The sequence below is a fragment of the Sorex araneus genome, chromosome 5 (assembly GCF_027595985.1).
Source record: "Sorex araneus isolate mSorAra2 chromosome 5, mSorAra2.pri, whole genome shotgun sequence".
NCBI lineage: Eukaryota > Metazoa > Chordata > Mammalia > Eulipotyphla > Soricidae > Sorex > Sorex araneus.
Window position 1 is genome coordinate 145182888 of NC_073306.1, and position 20896 is coordinate 145203783.

At 52.1% G+C, this 20896-nt stretch overlaps 1 protein-coding gene across 3 annotated transcripts in view; it reads right to left on the reverse strand.

Annotated features, from left to right (window-relative positions):
- The window catches only part of KIAA0232 (KIAA0232 ortholog), a 73420-nt gene extending 52817 nt beyond the window's left edge, over positions 1-20603 (reverse strand). The window contains exon 1 of one of the 3 annotated variants that reach the window (XM_055138335.1): positions 20444-20601. The gene's annotated coding sequence lies outside the window, so the exon portion shown is untranslated. Of the gene's footprint in view, positions 1-19342; positions 19900-20443 lie in introns of those variants that run through there. The other 2 variants (XM_055138336.1, XM_055138337.1) reach the window with 2 other exon arrangements.
- Between the last annotated feature and the right edge of the window lie 293 nt (positions 20604-20896).

Genomic DNA, 20896 nt, shown 5'->3' on the forward strand with positions numbered 1-20896 from the left:
TGCCCAAAAGGAGAGAGACAGAGACAGAGAGACTGAGAAAGAGAGTGAGAGAAAGTGACAGAGAGCGAGGGAGGAAGGGAGAGAGAAAGAGGGAGAAAGAGAGAGAGCGCATGAGCACCAGAGAGGCAGGCTGGGGTGGGGTGGGGGGTGATGGGAGCGAACCTGGGGACACTGGTCCTGGGAAATGTACACTGGTGGAGGGCTGGCTGTTGAACAGTGTGTGGACTGAAACCTAATTATGAACAGCTTTGTAAGGATCTATCTCACAGTGATTCAATTAAAAAAAAAACCTTAAAAATAAATAAATAAAAAGCAAGAAAGGGTCGGAGCGACAGTCCAGTGGGGAGGGCACTTGTCTTTGACAACACAAATTCAATCCCCCACATATGGTCCCGTGTCCCACCAGGAGTGATCTCTGAGCACCAAGTCAGGATTAAACCCTGAGCACAACGGGGTGTGGTACCCTCTTCCCCCCAAGACAAATGACCTGAAATCTCGTAATAAGACTTTTTTAGCTTAGTATTAAGAAGCCATTCGGTAATGCAGTAGTGTAATAGTTCTCTCAGTACTTCAGAACTATGAAACATTTTGATAATTTGTTGTTGTTGTTGTTGTTGTTTTCGGTCACACCTGACAATGCACAGGGTTACTCCTGGCTCTGCACTCAGGAATTCCTCCTGGTGGTGCTCAGGGGACCATATGAGATGCTGGGAATCGAACCCAGGGTAGGCCGCGTGCAAGGCAAACGCCCTACCCGCTGTGCTATCACTCCAGCCCCCTGATGTTTTAGTATCTCTCCAAGGATGCCATGGAATGCCAGGACCGTCGCACTGATGCTAGGGAGCCTCCAGAGCTCCACCTGGTGATGCTGTGGTGACAGGGATCAAAGCTGAAGTTGTTTATGGGTACATGTGTACCATAACCCCTATACTATCTCCCTGGCCATGGTCAGACATTTTAAAGAATTAAAATGACATTCTACTTGATTTGCAAAATAACTTTACATTTGAAAACTCATTAAGTTCAAAGTACGTATTTTTGCTTGTTTTGGGGTCACACCCAGCGATGCTGAGTTCTCCTGGCTCTGCACTCAGGAATTACTCCTGGAGGTGCTCGGGAGACCATATGGGATGCTGCCCTACCTGCTGCACCCTCTGGTCCCAAAGTGTGTATTTTCATTCTTCAGTTAATGATATGCTTCAAGGAGTGCATCAAGTCTTCAGCTGTGACTCTTAGGATGTTTAGTTACAACTACAATGCGGAAGAAGCTAAATAGCATCATGAGGGGCCAGAGATAGCACAGCAAGGAAGTTGCTTGCCTTGCACACAGCTGACCCAGGTTCAATCCCAGCATACACTACGGTCCCCCATGCCTGCCAAGAGTGATCCCTGAGTGCAGAGCCAGGAGTAAGCCCTGAGCAATGCCAGGTGTTATCCAAAACCAAAATCAAAATAATATAGTGTGGTGGTCATTTTAAAAGATCACATGCTGGGCCAAATATGGAGCTCAAATGCTGCAGCTTAGGGCTGGAGTGATAGCACAGCGGGTAGGGCGTTTGCCTTGCATGTGGCCAACCTGGGTTCGATTCCCAGCATCCCATATGTCCCCCAAGCACCACCAGGAGTATTTCCTGAGTGCAGAGCCAGGAGTAACCCCTGTGCATCACCAGGTGTGACCCAAAAAAAAAAAAATGCTGCAGCTCACTGCATGCCTGCCTTCTCCCCCCCCCGCCCCCCAGCACCACTAGCTACAGCCTCACAATTTAAAAATATTTGCCACAGTTTCCCCAAAGTATCACTGTATCACTGTTCAGTCGAGCGGGCACCAGTAATGTCTCTATTGCACTCAGCCCTGAGATTTTAGCAGCCTCTCCTTACTTGTCTTTCCCAACAATTGGAGGCTCTTACAGGGTCAGGGGAATGTGACCTATTGCTACGCCACAGGTAGCTTGCCAGGCTCTGCCATGTGGGTGGGATACTCTCGGTAGCTTGCCAGACTCTCCGAGAGTCATGTATATATTTGTTACTATATTCTGGATATGAATATGCCATGGGGATCCTGCCAGGCTCTCCCAAATGGGCAACAGACTCTCAGTAGCTTGTCCAGTTCTCTAAGAGGGAGAACTAGGCTATTAGACGTTGCTTGATTTTATAGTCTCTGGATGTTGGCCATTGGTGGGATTACACGGCACCACGGGCAGTCTCTGGGTGCGACTACCTAGCTACTGGAAAATGGGGGATCTGGGTGGAAGCCTTGGAGATCTCAGCCCTGGGTCCCACACACCTGGGTTCCTCTGCCGGCTCCTCCATGTGTGAGGCTCATCCAAACATGTGGAGAGTGGCCGTGGCTGGGTTCTGGAAGTCCTCAACTGTAGAGACTCTGCTGGGCGGAGGTGGGGGGAGGGAAATGAAACCTGTCCCTTCCAAGGGGCTCTAGTGAAGACAGCCAGGCGCAGGGACAAGAGACTGCGTCACTCTCTTCTGGGAGCTTGGTTTTAGAGTCTCTGGATGTTGGCCCTTGATGGGATTACCCAGGTGTGCAGGACCTGGGCCAAGATCTCCAAGGCTGCTCCAAGGGACTGGGCCTCTTCCACCCAGATCCCCCATTTTCCAGTAGCTAGGCGGTCACACCCAGAGACTGCCTGAGGCGCCATGTAATCCCCAAAGTATACAGTGAACAATACAGAAATTCATTATTTTGCTACAGAATTTCTTCTTTTTGCTTAAATTGGGGAAATACCTGTGTTGAAACAAAAGCAGGTCTTTATTTTTGGACATTTAGAAACTTTTTAATGCCATAATATGCATCTGGAGCCTTCAGGAAAGAAATAAAGTAGATGGCATTTTTCCATGATTAATTATGGAATCCTTTTGTGTTTCTCAGCCCACACTTAGGAAAATTTATCTTCTAACCAGAAAAAAATGATGACATGTCATATAGAGTCCTTGTATCCAGAATTTCCCAAGACCGGAAATTAAAGATATAATTTTAATACAAGGTAATTTAAGGGGCCAGAGAGATAATACAGTGAGTAGGGTGTTTGCCTTGCATGTTGCTGACTTGGGTTCAATCCCTTGCGTCACACACTGTCCCCTTGAGCCCAGCCAACAGTGATCCAGAGCAGAGGCAGGAGTAAGACAGGAGTAAGCACCCCAAGTGTGGCAAAAGTAAATAAATATTTCTTAAAAACCAAGATAATAAGATAATCTGAGTATAATCCTTCTTGCTTCTTTCCTCTAATCTGCACATATCGGACCATTTCGCCATCAAGGCCCCCCACCCCTTTACCCCGCGATCAGAAGTTTGCAGCCTGCCCTGCTCCGGAGGCCTCCCTCATTCCTTGGCACCATCTCGCTTACCTTGGACATTAGCGTGCTCAGCATTCTGGCCACACCCAGGGACAGGGTCCACTCTGACTCACTGACCATCCAGAGTGCACACACAGCAGTAACGCAACCGTCTGAGCAGCAAGGTGCGGACTGCCACCAACCATCCTGGCTTCGCTTCCACTTGACCAACCATCACGCTATTTCTTAACAGGCCAAACCATCTCACTAGGGTAGGGACAGAGCCACCGCCAAGAATGAACACTGCTGGCCAGCGGCTCTTCAAGGAGCAAGGCACACTGCAGAGCCCAGGTACAGCAGCTGAAATCTTCAGAAAGGCTCGAGGTGCAAGGCGCCCTGAGGCAGCCTGAGTATAATAACCGAGCTGAGGAACTCCACTGTTCTTAAACTGTCCAAAGAGTCGCCCAACCAACATGACCATTGCCTCATGACACAGGCTTAGTCCCCAAAACATGACTACCTTAAGAATAGGTTAAAAGTGCAACATTCTAGGGGCTGGAGCGATAGCACAGCGGGTAGGGCGTTTGCCTTGCACGCGGCCGACCCGGGTTCGAATCCCAGCATCCCATATGGTCCCCTGAGCACGGCCAGGGGTGATTCCTGAGTGCAGAGCCAGGAGTAACCCCTGTGCATCGCCAGGTGTGACCCAAAAAGCAAAAAAAAAAAAAAAAAAGTGCAACATTCTGGGACTAGACCTTCCTCACCTCCAGCTGTGCAGGGTCGGCCTCCGGACCAGCAGGCTGACACAGACCAATCTCTCTGCTACATGTTCAGTCCTGTTTTGGCCTGGGCGATTCCTGAGTGCAGAGAGGGAGTACCCCTGAGCACTAACAGGTATGACACTCAAACAAAAAAACATACCTCCCTGGAGCGTCCATTTGCATTTCCTTCACGCTGACATTACTGCTTCCTTTACTCCGAAGTAGGAAACAGTTTCCTACTGGACTGTTTCTGATTTCTTATTTGTTCCTTATGTATGAAAGTTCATTACAGAACGTAAGTGTATTTCCCATTGTGTGGCGCATCATTTCATTTTCTTCACCTTGCCCTAACTTTAACGAATGTAATTCACTCATCTTTCCCAGGCATTGTTACTGGGAACTGAACAGGGTTACTGGTCCCAGGCAGGCACTCCAGCACCGAGCCATATCCCAGTCCTCGAGTTTTGCTTTTTGTTGTTGGCAATTTTTGTGCCTTATGACTTTTGTGATAACACAGCAGGGAGGGCGTTTGCATTGCATGGGGCCGACCAGGTCTAATCCCTGGCATCCCATACGGTCCCCCGAGCACCACCAGGAGTGATTCCTGAGTGCAGAGCCAGGAGTAACCCCTCAGCATCTCCAAGTGTGACCATCCACCTCCTCACCAACCCCTACCCCGCCACCGAATAAAAGACTTTGTTATGGCAAATGTGGTCCTGGCCCAGCAACATTCGCTGGAAACCTGCTAGATCTACAGCCTCTGCCCCACTCCAGGCTCGCAGACGCAGTCAGTCAGTAGCCGTGCAGGTAAGAGTCAGAGCACGGCTAGGACAGCGGGTCCCGGCCCCAGGCCCCAGCTAGAAAGACACCTGAACCTTCCTCTGGAAACATTCTGGTTTTCCACTGTACCTTTGAAGCAGATTCAACCACTATTCCCGACTGTCCCCACCCCTGTTGTCCACCAGAGGGTACGCCACACCCCCTGCAACTGCGCCAGCCAGGCACTGCAGTGGCCAGCATATAGGTTATGTCCAAGCAGGGGCTTTCAAAGTGCTCCCGATTCCCGTCTTTTGTGCAGTCACAGCACCTGCATGTCCACGCCTGGGAAGACTCCTGGGACACAACAGGTGGGAGGTCAATCAGCCAGCTTGCACTCACTGGTACGTGGTGATGGCCAGAGAAATGGCTGCTGGTTAAGCCACTGAGGCTTGGTTCTGTCACCATAGCACCAAAACAAGCTTGTAAACCTAACTAACCACCCCTGTCCTTGACCCATGTCCAGCTGCTTAGACCTCGGTTTGCCAGTGCCGGGACGCCGAGCCCAGCCCAGAGCATGCTTCTCCGTGCGGAAGAACACCGTATGAACGGAAACCGGCTTGGTAGCCCCCAAAGTACTGCCAGCAGCGGCAAAACAAAAGACGTTTTCTTCTGTATTCTCCAGAAGTTTTCTATAGACATTCTTTTTAATATTTCCTCCTACTTCTAGTTAGCTAAAGCCACGGGATTAGCTGCATCACCTAAATCTAGAACTAGTGAACTAAGCAAACCCGACTCTTTCCAATCTAACTGCACTTTCTTCCAACAGCAGAAGCAGCTCATGCTGACTGGGTCCTCACCATGTAAGTGTTCAGATCAGCATTCTCCACGTTTTTCACACCTGTGGACTGGCCTCTACCCAAGGACCAGCAGTAAAAACCAAGGACAGAGACCAGTGGTTGAGAACCATCCTATGTCCATGGATCTGTGACTGAAGACCTCTGCTCTAGAGCATTTGCACAGCACCACAGGCAGACACTGTAAGTAGGCTCCTTTTACAGACAGAGTACTAAACCAAGACTTAGTATAGAGGATCAATTTGCCTGGACATCACGAAAAAGCCAGAGTTTCAGTCTCAAAGTGTGTGGAGCTAATTCAGGGTCGAGCTCCTCACTAAAGGGCACCAAGAGAAACTCACAACCTCCTGGCCCCTTGCTCTGGTCTCTGAAACTCACACCCTGTCCGAAGGCTGGCCTGTCTGCCCATCACTCCTGAAGTGCAGGCATCGGAGCAGGAGAAACTTGGCGTGTGCTCAAGAGCAGGAGGAGGAAGCCAGCCGAGAATGTCAGCTGCACCCCAAAGAGAAGCTATGTTCACAGAGTGCAGATCGGGGACTAGCAATGGGACACAGACAGCCACAGAAATCCAAGGCAGCCCCCACTACGCCAAGAGAACAGAAGGCACCACAGGAACAGGTAAAGGAAGGGAATCTGGAGGAAACCAGATTTCTGGGGTTTTTCTGGCCACACCCAGCTGTGCTCAGAGGAACCATATGTGTTGCTGGGGACTGAACCTGGACTGGCCACATGCAAGGCAAGTGCCCTGCCCACTGTATTATCTCTCCCCAGCCCTGGAAACCAGAGGTTTAATCTGGGAAAGAAAAGGGTAAAAAGCAGTAATTCAGTACACATACAACCCCACGTTCACAGTATGGGGGGGAGGAAGGAGAGTCCAGACAAAAGGGAAGGGATGTATCCTCTCTGTAAGGCAATCAGTGTGTTAAATCAATCAGAGAATCTTCTAAGAAAATGGATATTTAAATTAGATGTTTCCACTTATTTGGCTGACTGTCCCCTTTTCAAAAGAAAAGAAAGTCACTCGACATCCCCTACTTTAAGAGAATAGCAATTGGGCCGGAGCAATAGCACAGCAGGTAGGGTGTTTGCCTTGCACACAGCAGAACCGGATTCAATCCTGGCATCCAATATGGCCCCAGAAGCACTGCCAGGAGTAACCCCTGAGCATTGGTGGGTGTGACCCAAAAAGCAATTAAAAAAAAACCAGCAATCATCCCCAACTGTATTTGAGGCTATTACTCTCCCCTCCCCCCGCCCCCCCACCATCATTCCAGTGCCCCCAGGGGCGCAGTGCTACTTTCTTTGGAGAACACTGGTCTGGCTGGATCTGTTACCTACAGACACAGGTCCTGGGCCTGCTGTGCCTGCCCCTTTCCCTCCGGAGCAGCTCTCCACCGTGCTGCCCCACCCAAGGCCTGCCCTTCCAGGGAAGCCCAGGGACAGCAGACCAGGCTGCCTGCGGCAGCTTCCCACATTCCCGGGGCAGCAGGTGCTGGCTGGGCCTGAAGATGGTGCAAATGCTCCCTTCCTCCTGCAGCCTATACCCACTGGGTGGTACTTGTGTTTGCTTTTGATTCTTTGCTCTGGGCGTGATTTCGTGACCATACCCAGTAGTGCTCAGGGGTTATTCCTGGCTCTGTGCTCAGGTGTGATCACTGGTGGCACCCAGGGCAGCAGTACACAAGGCAAATGCTACTATCTCTCTGGCCCCCTTTGTGGCAAGGGCATATCTGGGAGCACTTAGGGGCCACACCAGGCAAACTATATGTGGTGCCAAGATTCAAACCACCATTGCAGCCCCATGCAAGTCAAGTGACTAAACCTCTGTGCTGTCTCTTTGCCCCTGCTCCCACCATGGGTATTTCTTAATCAACATTCTGCTGTGAACTGCCTGCTATTGTTTCCCAGAGCCCCCTCCCAAAGAACTCAACTTTTAACACTCAAAACGGAAGCGATTACTCTCATCAGATTCAAGTGTCCCTTAACTCTGTATAGCCAGCAGGAAAACCCACCATTCGGTATGTATTTAATACGTGCAAGACACAGCCAGGGATGCAGAGTGGGGCGGGGTGGGGGGGTGAGCAGGGTCAACAGATGGGAGGTTCTCCTGACATTCTAATTGACTTTGCTTCTGGCAGGGAGGGGACGAAATGCAGGGCCACACCCGTACTTTCCATGGCTGAGCTACATCCGCAGTTCGCTCTCATCCTTTAGAGCAGACACACGGCACGATACGCCTCAGTGACCTGCCTGTTGTCAGCAGATAACACGGACCCCAGTTCCGCTCGATGAAAACTCCGGGTTCTCCCCTCTAGGAACACAGACCTGCTCAGTCACGTTCTGGCCCCGAGTCACTCAGCTCACAGCTCCTTCCCGCTTTCCTACTCCCTCACACTCATTTCAAACCACTCTGTCCGACTGACTCCAACCAACAGGCATGTCTCACAGGGGGGCCTACCTGGGCAGTCACACGAGAACGAGGCTGCGTGAGGATGGGCCAGGAGAGTGGTGACGTGCGCCCCGGCCAAACCCCAGACATGACAATAAACATCTGCCCGAGGCTGGGAGAGGCCTTGACCAGGCCCTTCCTTCCTCAGGACCTCCAAAAGGAACCCCCTGTCAACACCTAGCTTCGGCTTTCTGGCCCCCAGAACTATGTCTGCAGACCTGTTTTCCTAGTTTGCTGTTTGCCAGCACCAGGAGCCACATCTGACTCTGCACTCAGGAATCACCCCTGATGGTGCCCAGGGGACCCAGTGTGATGCTGAGGATCGAGCATGAAAGGCAAGCGTCTTTACCCTGGCACTCTCTCTCTCCAGTCCTCAGCCCCCAGTTCTTGAATCCCTTGTAAGATCAGCCTAGGAAACTAACCCAACACCTTGGCACGCTGCCTGGAACAGCTTTCACCCTCGGCTGCTCTGACCCCGTTTTCAGGCACACTGCCAGCAGAGGAGAGAAGCGAGGTCAGCACCAGAAAGCATCCCTACCTCTGCCCAGACAGTGGGCATCAAACCATCATCAAAGCGGGCACAGCGCAGGGTTCTCAGCACAGAACCCAACACTACGTGAGTGCAGTTAAGCAGCATAGGGCATGGGGGATGGCCCCGACACCCTCCTGCCCCACTGCAGCCCTGCCTCACACCACATGGATCCAGACTCTGCAGGACTCTTTCCTGCGCTCGTCATCCGGTGAGATCACAGAACACCATTCTGCCGCAACACAAGAAATCTAGCATGAAGACAAGCTCTCCCTCCCACAAGGAAATGTCAGATCGTGTCTGGGCTCCTCCTGGTCCCCTTCCCAGCACGCCTTTTGCCCCTCAGCTGATTGGCAGTCAGCTGTGCCCTCACACAAACCCACTGGAAGGATCAATCAAAGTCTTTTCACCTGGCCCTTCCAGTCTCCCCTACTCAAAGCTTTCCCTCTGGCCAGGACAGTTCTGTTCCCACAGGCCTCAAGGCGTTTTGAGAAGTTGAACCCAGGGCCAGAAAATAAGGGAAACCAATTCTGATCCTACTTTAGCCAAAAGCAGATGGCAGAGTGCCGGGGGTGCTACTGAGGCAAGACCCGGCAGGCTGTGTGAGAAGTTTTCGTTTTCATGACAGGGCCCACTGCATAGCAAGGGGACAGACGGTTAGAAAAACTGTTCTCCAGAGCTCAGGGACTGCTGTTGGCTGTTCTGGGATTTGTAAACAGGAGAACGGAATGCAGCGGGAAAGGTCAATGTCTCAGGGTGAGCCCACTTGCCCAATGTCGGCACTGACCCTGAACAGATGGGAGCAGGCAGACTGCGGTCCAGGAAGCCCTCTGCTTTAAATCTGGAGACCAAAAGGGCTGGGGGTGCCCAGCCAGTGAGGCAGGACACCAAACCTGGAGGATCTGTGGTGGGCAGCCAAGGGAACAGGACAAGCAGGAGCAAGAGGGGAGGCATGCCCAGGAGGCCAGGTTCCAGGGGGCTCCTGGGTCCCGACGTGCATCACAGCAGGGATTTACATGAGGGTCTGGCTGGGTGGAGGGAAGAGGCACCTGCTCCTGAGGAACCCCAGACTCGATTCAAAAGAGCCGGGCATCACTTCCCCAGCAGTGGCCCCACCCCGCCCCATGACAAAGCGCAGGGCTCACTCTTCCCCCACCTCTCTATCTCTGCCCTCTAACCTCACTTTCTCCATCTCGTCATCCAATAGCAAAAGAAAGCAAGTCACCAGGTTAGAATTTGAAAATTTTTTAAATTTTTGTTTTAAGGCTTTTTGTTTGTTGTCTTTGTTTTAGGACCACACTGGACAGTGCTTACCTCAGGAGGGCTCAGGGGACCAAATAGAATGCCAGAGACCAAATCCAGGTAGCCATGTACAAAACAAGCGCCCTACCTGCTGTACTATTGCTCCAGCCTCTAGGATCTGAACTTTTCTAGAAGTCGTACTAAAAGAAAAATAGTTGATATTTTATTTGTTTAATTCACTATTAAACTAGTCTCTTGCCCGAGCGCCTGGCTGTCCTCCCCAAAGCCCCTCGGAGGGAGTGGGCTCCAGATTCTCTCCCTGCCCCAAGCAGAGCTCCCGAGACTGAAGACCTCCGGAGTCTAGCCACAGCCATGCTCAAGGCCCCTCTCCACACATTCGGACAAGTCTCACGGCAGAGGAACCCAGGTGTGGGGGGCACGGGACTGAGACCCCCAACCCTGCTCGGATCAGGACTGGGCCTCTTCCACCCAGATTTCCCATTTCCCAGTAGCTAGGCGGTCACAGCCAGGGACTGCCCCCTGCACCCTATAATCCCACCAATGGCCATAATCCAAAGACTTAAAACCAAGCTCCCAGAAGACATCTTATAGGCTACTTCTCCCTCTGGGAGAACCTGGCAAGCTACCGAGAGTTTCCTGCCCACATGGGAGAGCCTCGAAAACTCCCCATGGTGTATTCATATGCCAAAACCAGTAACAATGCTAGGTCTCATTCCCCTGACCCTGAAAGAGCCTCCATCGTTGGGAAGGACGAGTAAAGAGTGGCTTCTAAAATCTCAGGGCTAGGATGAATGGAGACGTTACTGAGACGGCTCAAGAAATTCGATGATCAATGGGATGATGATGATGATGATGATGATGATCAAAACAGTAACCATTCCAAATAGTTGAGGTTGAAGATTCTGAGGAAATAGCTAACCCACTTCCCCATCGTAGGCTTGGGAAATTCAGGATATGCCAACCCTCACGGCACATCACCCTTGATCAAATACCATTTCAGAGAGTCTGTAGTTCAGACTGATCCCCATGGCTTCAACACCACCTGTGGAAGTTTCCTGCAAATTCTTTTTGGCCTGCTTCTCCCGCTGGGGCCCCGAATTCCAAAGCTATGAGACTGTCAGGCAGGTATAAGCATCTCCAACTTCCAGTATGGTTTTTAAAAGTCCAACTAAATTCTCACTACTCCCATCCTTGCTGGCCAAGGGCGTGCGGGACACCTAGCACCCAGTACTCGAGCCCCTCCGGCCCCCTCCCTCATACCCCATGACCGGTACTGCCTTTCTTCTGCATCCAGGTCTGCTCTGGTGCGCAGAAACCCACCCGCGACTCTCCCAGCTCTTTCCTTCAAGTCTCCACTCCTGGGCCATCTTGCCAGGGCCCTCTCCTGTCTCCCCACCTCTGCTCCATTTTCCCCTGAGCAGTTTTCACCCGGCACATACTGGCATTGCTTACGAGGATGCACAGTCCTGCCCGCATACCCACCCCAGAGAGAGCAGAGTGGCCGGAAAGGGAGGCCCACTCACACAGTGCTCCCAGAGCAGTCACAGCCAGCACACTGACCCCAGGCTGACCCCTCAGGCTGCCAGGACCCCGCTGCTCTTCCCAGCAGGAACCCTGTCCATGGGGCCTGGTGTGAGGCTGCACCCCTCGAGCCCCTCCATTCCCTCTCCTGGAGCACTGTCAGTGGGCATGAACGCAGGTAGGCTCTTCTTAGACATTCCTGTGCCCTCCCTCTGCCCTGATGCAGCCCCGTGAGCCCTGGCAGCCCCCAGAGCACTGGAACTGCGCTCCAGGAAGGAGGCCAGCAGACACTCTGGAACCCTGAGCTGCAGAGAGGAGTCAGCGTTACCTGCCACCTCAGGGACACCAGAGGCCTTGGAGCTGCTGCATGCTCTGTGTAAATGAAGACAGACCACACAACCTCACTCAAGGGTGTGGGGACTGAGCAGGCAAGAGACCTACTGGCCCGAACGTAAGGACTGAAGGAGGAAGGCTTAGCCGTACTGCTCATTCCCCTCCTGGCCCATTTCCTGCAGCAACCCCAAAGAGTTCTTTGCCTTTCCACCTCCCCAGCACCCAACCACTCGATTTACAACTAAAGCCCCACAGAGTCTACTGATCTTACAATGAATCCCTGTTCAGTAGAACTGAAGAGTAAACTCTTTCCATTCCGCATTTGCCTTTGCTGGGCTTAGAGCTTATCTCACTAGATTTCAGAAGTGAACCATCATCAGAGATAAGCATACTAATTTAATTAAGACTCTGAAACTAACACTATTTCCCTAAAATTGGTCGTGGGAAATGTCCACTGGGTTGGGCCAGATGCGGGAACATTGTATGACTGAAACCCAATCACCAATAACTTTGTAACTGCGTATCTCATGGTGATTCAATAAAATAAAAAATAAAATTTTTTTAAATAAAATAAAAAGTTGGTAGTACTCTAAGTTGTGCAGTTTTCAAGAAAACACAAACCTTGCATACATTTTGATTTAGCAGATATTTTTTAAAGCCTCAATCATGACAAGTCTGAATTTATATATGCACTCCAGAAAGTGTCCAACAGGTAACTGCTGAAGGTTGTCACCCACAGGGAACAGTACTAGTGTCAGGAAAGGCATTCTTCCTAGGGCTTCTTCAAGGAAGTCTACAGGAGGCCAGGGCAATAGCCCGAGGATTTGCACTATGCCTCACCCAACACCACTGGGACCAGCCAGGGCCTGTCTGGGGGCAATGCAGAGTCAGGTGTCACCGGGAATGGCCCTGAACCCCTCGGAGTCTGGGAGACACTTTCCTTAAAAACGTCTTTACAGAATGGGCTGGACAATTTGCAGGGCTCAACACACAGGTGCGCCTCTCTCTGGCACGTCAAGACCAGCAGGCTGCTGGCAGTGCGCATGATGCAGGGAGGCTCTGCAGGAATACACAGGCTGCCGGCTCCGGAGGCCAGACCACAGCCTCCAGGGTTTTTATTAATCTACTAATTAGATTAATCTAAATGTTAATTCGGTGCAATCAAGTAATCTTACTTCTTTTACAGTACAAAATTATATTACAAGACAGCTTCAGACAAGAAAAAGAATACCCAGCCTAATGCCTAAAATCACTGACACTTGTATCGCCCCCAGAAACCTAAGATGACCAGTGAAGACACATGGAACTGAAGTTTACTGCACATGTATGCATCTAGATTAGAGCGAGGCTTTCCTTCCTGTTTCCAAATTCACTAGGTAGATGTAGACGGCTTAGCTACAAGGCCACTGGAGGAGCACCTGGACAACCTCGCAAGCATGCAAAGTCCCATGCTGCCACCTGTCCCCCTTCCAGCACACTCACGCTGTGGCAGCCCAGGCCAACAGAACCACAGCAGAAAGTCTGAGCACACAAGGCACATCTGTGTGTCCAGAGAAAGCACTGAAGAAAGCACTGAAGAAACCAAGTTTAGTGTTTTACAGAGCGCTATTCTATCAGTCATAAGCAAAGGCATAAGGTTTTCTCCTGACATCCAAAAATCTAATCAGTGGTTTTTAAAGACGAGTACAGCATAGATAAGGGGTGAAGATTTACTTTACATCTTATAATCTGCTGCTTAAGTTTTTTCCAATATTGGGGTTGGGGGGTGTCACACAGCCAGTGGCCTTCATTCGTTATTCCTGGCTCTGCTCTGGACCGTCTCCTGGCAGGCTCAGGGGCCATAGGTGGTGCAGGGGATTCAAACCAGAGCTGAAGGAATGCAAAGCGAAGTGTCTTAACTCCTGACCCACTTTAAAAAAAAAAAAAAAGTGCTTCAGGATGGGGAAAACGACTCAATTCTAAAGTCTTTTGTGCATGAGACCTGGGTTCTAAGTAAGTAGGTTTTATGACTGTCTTGGTTAATCATATTAAATACACTTTAACAGTTTTTTGTTTGTTTGTTTGTTTTGCTTTTTGGATCACACCCGGCAATGCACAAGGGTTACTCCTGGCTCTGCACTCAGGAATTACTCCTGGCAGTGCTGGGGGACCATATGGGATGCTGGGAATCGAACTACCCGGATTGGCCATGTGCAAGGCAAATGCCCTACCCGCTGTGCTATCACTCCAGCCCCATCACTTTTAACAGTTTTAACTTTGGTTTCCAAATTTATAAAAACAAGAAACTCTTTCAGATGGTACTAAGAATACAACCAGCACTCAATTTCTATGGTGGAAACCAAAAAAGATAGGAGGACTCATCATTACCAAACAAAGGATAAAATCATGTCTAGTCCAGGGCAGGGCTAAAGCACGTGCTTTCCATGTCGGAGCCCCAGGTTCAATTCCTAGCACCACTGCCCCTAAGCATGGATAGGAGCGTCCCCCCAACCGAAGAAAATGTGTTCCATTTCATCTCTCTAATATAATCTTGAGAAGATGTTAACAAGAACCAAAGAGTCAAAGGAGATACCTATGCAAAGGCTGGGAACTAGGAGGAGGGAGGGGAAGAGAGGGAGGGGAAGAGAGGGAGAGGGAGAGACTTGAGCAAATCCCCACAGTGGGTAAACAATTGTGAAGTCTTTAAGTCATTTAAGATTCCAAAGGCACTTGAAAAATGTAACTGAGCTAAAAACAAACAATAAATCCTTCCTCATGGTCTACCTCCTGAAAAGAAACTGATCTCTCCCAACACCCCACACACACAAACACAGGCACAAAAGCGAAAAAGACACTGAAAATGCACTATGGCACATCTTTTTATACTTTTTCCTCTTTGCATTGCTTTTCAATTTTTGGGCTACACCAGACTAACCCCGGCCCTCCAGCCCTCTAAGCTATCTTCCCAGCCCTTTGTGAATGTTTTCTCCATAGGTGACTAATTCATTTCCACATGTACCAACTGACCACTCCCCTGCCTCATAAAAACTCCAGACACAGTGCCCAGGCTCACTTCCGGCCACAAAACAACTGGACACACAGAGCCACATATCTGCAAGTTTTCTGCAATTTCTTATCTCAAACTGGTCAACTGCCTCTATCTCTGATATAGTCAGAAGCCCCATTAACAAGCTGGTCCACGGGAATAGCCCTATCACTCCGATTCTTTTATTTGGAAATACACATTCCCAAGGTTTCAATCAGGGCTCAGAGAGATGATGGGGTAACGTGCTTGCTTTCCACATGCAACCCAATTTGATCCCAGGCACCACGTGGTCAACCCTGAGTACGGAGCAGAAGCAGCCTCGCCCCAACACCCAAACTCCTCCTCCCCAAAGCTGATAATCACAGTCAACATCATCAATACAGCAATCAATATGGATTCTAATGTCACTGCGATTCTATGTTCTCATCAAAAGATGTTATAATTTCTGAATAAAAATTGCCTATCACCAATGCACATAAACTAAACTTCAGTAACCAAATACAGAAAATTTCTGCAGCTGGCTGTCTCCCCCTGTGGCCCGAGGATAGGACTGCTGATCAAAGGAAGAGACACAGGACCTTGTGTCACAAGAAGCACAGTGTCAGGCAAAAGCTTTGCAGACAGAAACAATTTCAATCATCACTCCCAATACTTAACAGGGAGATTTTACTGCTTCATGAATAAGTACAAGGTAACCAATTAAAATTAAAACATTTGCTCTAATGGAAAAAAATGCTTAGTATAAAATTTGAGAACTTGGGACCAGGAGACAGTCATCGGTCAGGCATCACCCAACCTAGGTTTAATTCTGGCACCTCAGGACCTTCTGACCGCCCGCCCTGGAGATTCTCAGGCTCTAGCAGTGAAATACCAAATACCCTTGGAAGTGGTCCCTGGGTCCTTGAGCATTACTTAGCCCACTCTCCCAAAAATAAATGCCAACTGCCATTTTCCACACCTCCTCAAGCCACATGCTAAAACCCCTCACCTACAGACAGGCTGTCTTCAGAATAATTTAGGACCAACTTCATGAGTCTGTTTGTGCAAAAACTCTCTCCAATCAAATCTTTTCTTTTTTTTTTCTTTTTGCTTTTTGGGTCACACGTGGCAATGCGCAGGGGTTACTCCTGGCTCTGCACTCAAGAATCACCCTGGTGGTGCTCAGGGGACCATATGGGATGCTGGGAATCGAACCCGGGTCCTCCACGTGCAAGGCAAATGCCCTACCTGCTGTGCTATTGCTCCAGCCCCTCAAATCTTTTCTTTTCCACAAGTAAAAGAGGTACAAATGGGGACCCCAGTATTTTTCCTTTACACACATATGCCAGAAAGTTGTAACAAACCAGCACAACCAACCAACCAATGTGCCCACCCACTGCTGTTCACGGAGCCTCCTTGGGCCAAGAGTGACTGCAGCTCTCCAAAGCCACTCAAGATGCTGCCCCGGCAAATACTCTGCAAAAGATTACAATACAGAGAGGATCTGCGATAAGCAAGAGTTTCCTCTCTTCCCTCAAAAAAGTAATAATATGGGAAAGTCCTCCAGGTAAAGAATAAACTAAAATGTCCTAAGGGTGGAGCTGAACCAGCAGGGAGTTTGCCTTGAACAAAGTTGAACCAGATTTGATCCCCAGCTCCCCGCACGGTTCCCCAAGTCCACTAGGAGCGCAGAGTCAGAAGTGAGCCCTGAGTATCAAACAGTCACAAGGGGAAAATAACTGAGTGATCAGTCAAGAACCACGTGAGCACACTGAGCCTTGATTCTGCAAATCAGGGGGAGCTTCTTTCAGAGGAGGAACACTGAAGCTAACGCTTCAGTGGAAAGGACTCTATGAAGAAGAAAAAGTCAGGAAGGAGATTCCAGAGTAAACAGGTCAGGCGATTGACCACGCAAGTGGCCAGAGGTCCCAGTGTTGAAACACAAGGTGACGAGCGATGATGCAGTGGGAGATGAGGCTGCACACTGGACCAGGCCAGATGGCAACAGTCTGTGAAGAATTTCCTCACCCTCTCACGATAATTCCCAAAGGGTCAGTAGCTAGTGGCACCTCTGAGGTGAAAGTCTCCCCTGTGAAGAGGAAGACATTAGGGTCATACCCTCAGGTGTGCTGGAAGTCGGAGTGGGGGAATCACAGAAGTTTCAGCCTTGGGAAGCAGGACCAGTGTGCCGTGGGGTGAGCAGGACATACCCGGCAGCCGCCTGCAGAGCATCAGCTGAACGCCAGGCTTCTCATTCCACAGAAGAACAAAACCAGAACCCAAGAGGGGTTTCACCTGCTTGCCCGTAACTTGGAGGGGGTAGATGAGTATGAACCAAGACAAGACCCAAGTTTGAGTCTTTCAAATTTAGGTCTATCTAACACCCTTTAAATAACCCTCCCCTCCCCCCCACCCCACAAATTGATTTTTAAGTACAATAAATTTCTCGTTGGGTCCATATCCAGTAGTGCTCAGGGCTTACTCGTGGCTCTGTACTCAGGGCACTATGTCTGGTTCCGGGGATCGAACATGGGTCAGCTGCTTCAAGGCAAGAGCCCTACCAGATGTGTTACATCTCTCTGATCCCCTTCCAAAAGTATTTTAAACAAAAGGCATGTAATCTGCTGCGGTGCAACTGGATTTCCGGGAGAGAGAGCTTCTTTCCTAATGTTACTGATGTCCCACTGGCTCACAAACCTCTGGACATCACGGTTGCAGGGAGTGTGCCCAGGGGACCACCAAAGCGCCAGCACAGTGACACTCTCTAACCACCTTCCAAAGCTTCCCCTCTGGTCACCACCATTCTATTTCACGGCAGAACATAAGGAAAATTCCAGAACTTGTGTTCAGGTTGCTTCTCTACCCAAAACACAAGACACAATCCCTTCAAAGTCAGGAATGCAGACTCAGGGACCCTGAAAAGCTGGAGGCAAATGACAGTGATTGCTCCACTTGGCATTACCAGAGACCAAAAGTAACTGAAAAAAGGTTTAAACATTCTAAGTCTTAACTATCTTCAACATAGCAAAACTGCATTTGAGTGTTATGGTTGGCACTCTGATGTCATTGAAATTCTTTCTAATAATATACTCCATAAAGATCACAGACTTTGACTTTACTCTGCAAACACTCGAGTTTAAGGCCTTGAAGAAGGTACTGGGGATAAACAATGACAGGACCACCCCAGCCCTTGCTGCACGCTCACAACACAACCTGACAAAGGCAATACTAAAAGCAAGACTTCATTTGATAGGATTTCAAAAGAGCTCCTGAGAGACTATGAAGGCTAACAGACTTTTTTAACTGTTGCTGGGGTCCCACCTGGTGGTGCGTGGAGAAACATGTGGTACTGGGGGTGGGACTCAGGGCCCAGCACATACCACACATGGGCTTTCTCGCTTCAACCACCTTCCCCAGCTCCAGCTGGACCTTTTCAGACTCGAGGCAGTGGGCGTAAAAAAGGGCATTCCAGTCGATGAGAACAGAAGCAGGGAAGGACACAGCTTGGCCTGTCTGGGGAGGCAGGGGCAGTTTCTGTAGCAAGGCAGAACAGAAGTGGACATTGTCTAAGAAGGCTAAGTTCAGGTGTGACAGGCCTTAACGGCGAGAGCCAGGGTCTGGACTCCAAACGACAAATAGCCTACCAGCTTTCCGGGCCTTCGACCAGCAAGCTCTCACCTGCGTTTGGTGAGGAGGCTGGGGAGGAGCAGAGCACAGGATGGAGAGGAAGGGGCAGGTGAACCCTAAAAGCAAAGCTGTAATCCAAGAACGGAATCTGAGGCTCGGCCATGCGGGCACTACCCTGACACTTGAAAGCAGTCGAACGCTGCTGGAATTCACAGGCACTTGCTCAGGCCACCCTCCAGTGAGACAGGTATCCCCACCCTTGCCATATTACAGCAGAAAACTGGCTCAGAGGCCATTCCTGTTCCAAGTCAAACGCTGCAAAGAACAGGGAGAAAACCCAGGCTCAGTACTTTTCCACACAATGCAAACCAAAAATCAATCCTACTGCCTTTGAAAACTGCAGCTGTAAAATAAAGCACAGTCATGGACAGAGCACTAGAGTAGTACCAAAAACTCTTAATTTTCGTGTTTGCAACTGTGTAAAAATTAAGCTAATCACCCTTAAAATAGAGCACTGCTTTACACTGTTATCAGGTAAGGTCTGCATTTGCCTTAGAAACACAAAGTCTGGGGCCAGGGAGTCAGTACAGAGGTGAAGATCCAGGCCTTCTGTGCAGCTGTGAACCTGGTACCTGGTTCAAATCCCTGGGACTACAGAGGGTCGGTCCCCAGAGCACTGCCAGGCCTGGCCCCTGAATGCAGACCCAGAAGTGATCCTGGGCACCACTCCCACCGTAAGCCGAGGGAGCGGGTGGGAATCTGGGGCTCCAACTGCACTCCGGATGGCATTAAAGGTTCGCCCCTCTCCGATGTTTTAGCAGCCAAATTGGCAATGGGTGATGAAACAAGTCAATGTAAAAGCGATTACGTATGTAGCCAAAGCTAGGCAGGCGAGTGCCTCTGAATTATTAGAAAGACATTCTCCATTCCACCGGGCATTGAAGCGGAGCTTACCTCTACGTGCATGGAAGCACGAGCTTGGAAACCGTGTGTCACCAAGAGATGGTCCAAAGCCCCAGAGACCCACGCGAAGCTCGCCAAGAAAGACTATCTGACCTTCAGGACACAGCAGAGTCGATTTCCCTTGCTGTCAATTCTAAGCGTGTGTGGAAGGGTCGCGAGCCCGGGTTCTTAGAGGGCGCAGAAGCAGCCTAACTTGGGGGTTTGACTGCAGAAACCGCTTTCTGCACAGCACCGCCTAGGGCCGGGCCGGCCGGCCCATCCCAGCCTCGCCTACCCGCTCCCCTAGAAGGCTGCAGACCAAACGCCCGGCCGCAGCGGAGGCGCGGAGAGAGAAAGGCGGCCCGGGGCTCCGGGGCGGCGGAGGCGGGAGCTGACTCCTTCCCCGGGGCCGCCGCCCCCCGCCGCCCCCCGGCCCCCCGCACGAGGTTGCAGCGTGCGGGACCTGCCCACGGCGAGCAACGGACAGAGCCACGACCGGGCCTCCGCCACGAGCCGGGCGCCCGCGCGGCTGGAGGCCGGGCCGGGTCACGGCGCTGCGGGCCCGCGAGGGGGGCGGGCGCAGAGGGGACCCCGGGGGGCCCGGCGCGGTCGTCCGCGCCCGTCACCTTCGCCGAACCTTGCGCCGCGCCCGCCCCGCCCCGCGCGCGCCGCGCCATTGGCCGGCGCGCCTGTCAGTCCGGGCGCCCCGCCCCCGCGGCGCTGCCCCCGGCGCCCCGGGGGCCCCGAAAGGACAATGCTGGCGCGGCGGGGACCCCCGGGCCGCCTGCGCCCACCCCGCGGCCAGCGCCCGCCCGCCCGCCCCGCGCCCCGCCGCGCCGCCCCCGGGACCGCCGCTCCACGGCCGCTCCCGCGCGGCGGGCCCGGCCATTGTGCGGACTCACGGTCTGGCCGCCCCGCCACGGCCGCCGGCCTCCCGCTGACCGCCGGGCGCTGACCGCCTCCTGCCGCCTGCCGCCCGCCGCCCGCCGCCCGCCGCCCGCCTCACCCCGCCCGCCCCGCAGCCCGCCGTCCCCGCGCAGCCCCGCAGCCCGGCGCCGTCCCCAGCCCGCCGTCCCTCAGCCCGCGCCCCGGCCCGGCCTCCCCCCGCGGTACCTGCCGAGCGGCCGGGCGGCGCGGCGGCCGGCGGGGGCGCCTGTCGCGCGCTGCGGGGCTCCGGGGGCTGCCGAGCGCCGGGCGGCCCAGGCCTGCGCCTGACGTCAAGCGGCGGCGGCTGCCGGCGCCACTCGGCGGAGGGCAGGAGGCGGCCGCTCCGCTCCGTTGCCGGGCAACCGGCCTCAGCGCCCCGCGGCCCGCCGCGCTCCAGATCCTTCCGCCCGGCCGCGCGCCGCGGTGACGTCACGCCGCCGCGCCTCGCCCGCCGCCGCCCCGCCACCTGTCTGGGGAGGGCTGACAGGAAGCGACCTCTGCAGGGCGCCCGGGGTGGGCTGACAGAAGGAGACTTCTCCAGAGCGCCTGGGGAGGGCTGACAGGAGGAGAGCCCTCTAGGGCGGGGAGGGCTGACACGAGGAGGCTTCTCCAGAGCGCCCAGGGAGGGCTGACAGGAGA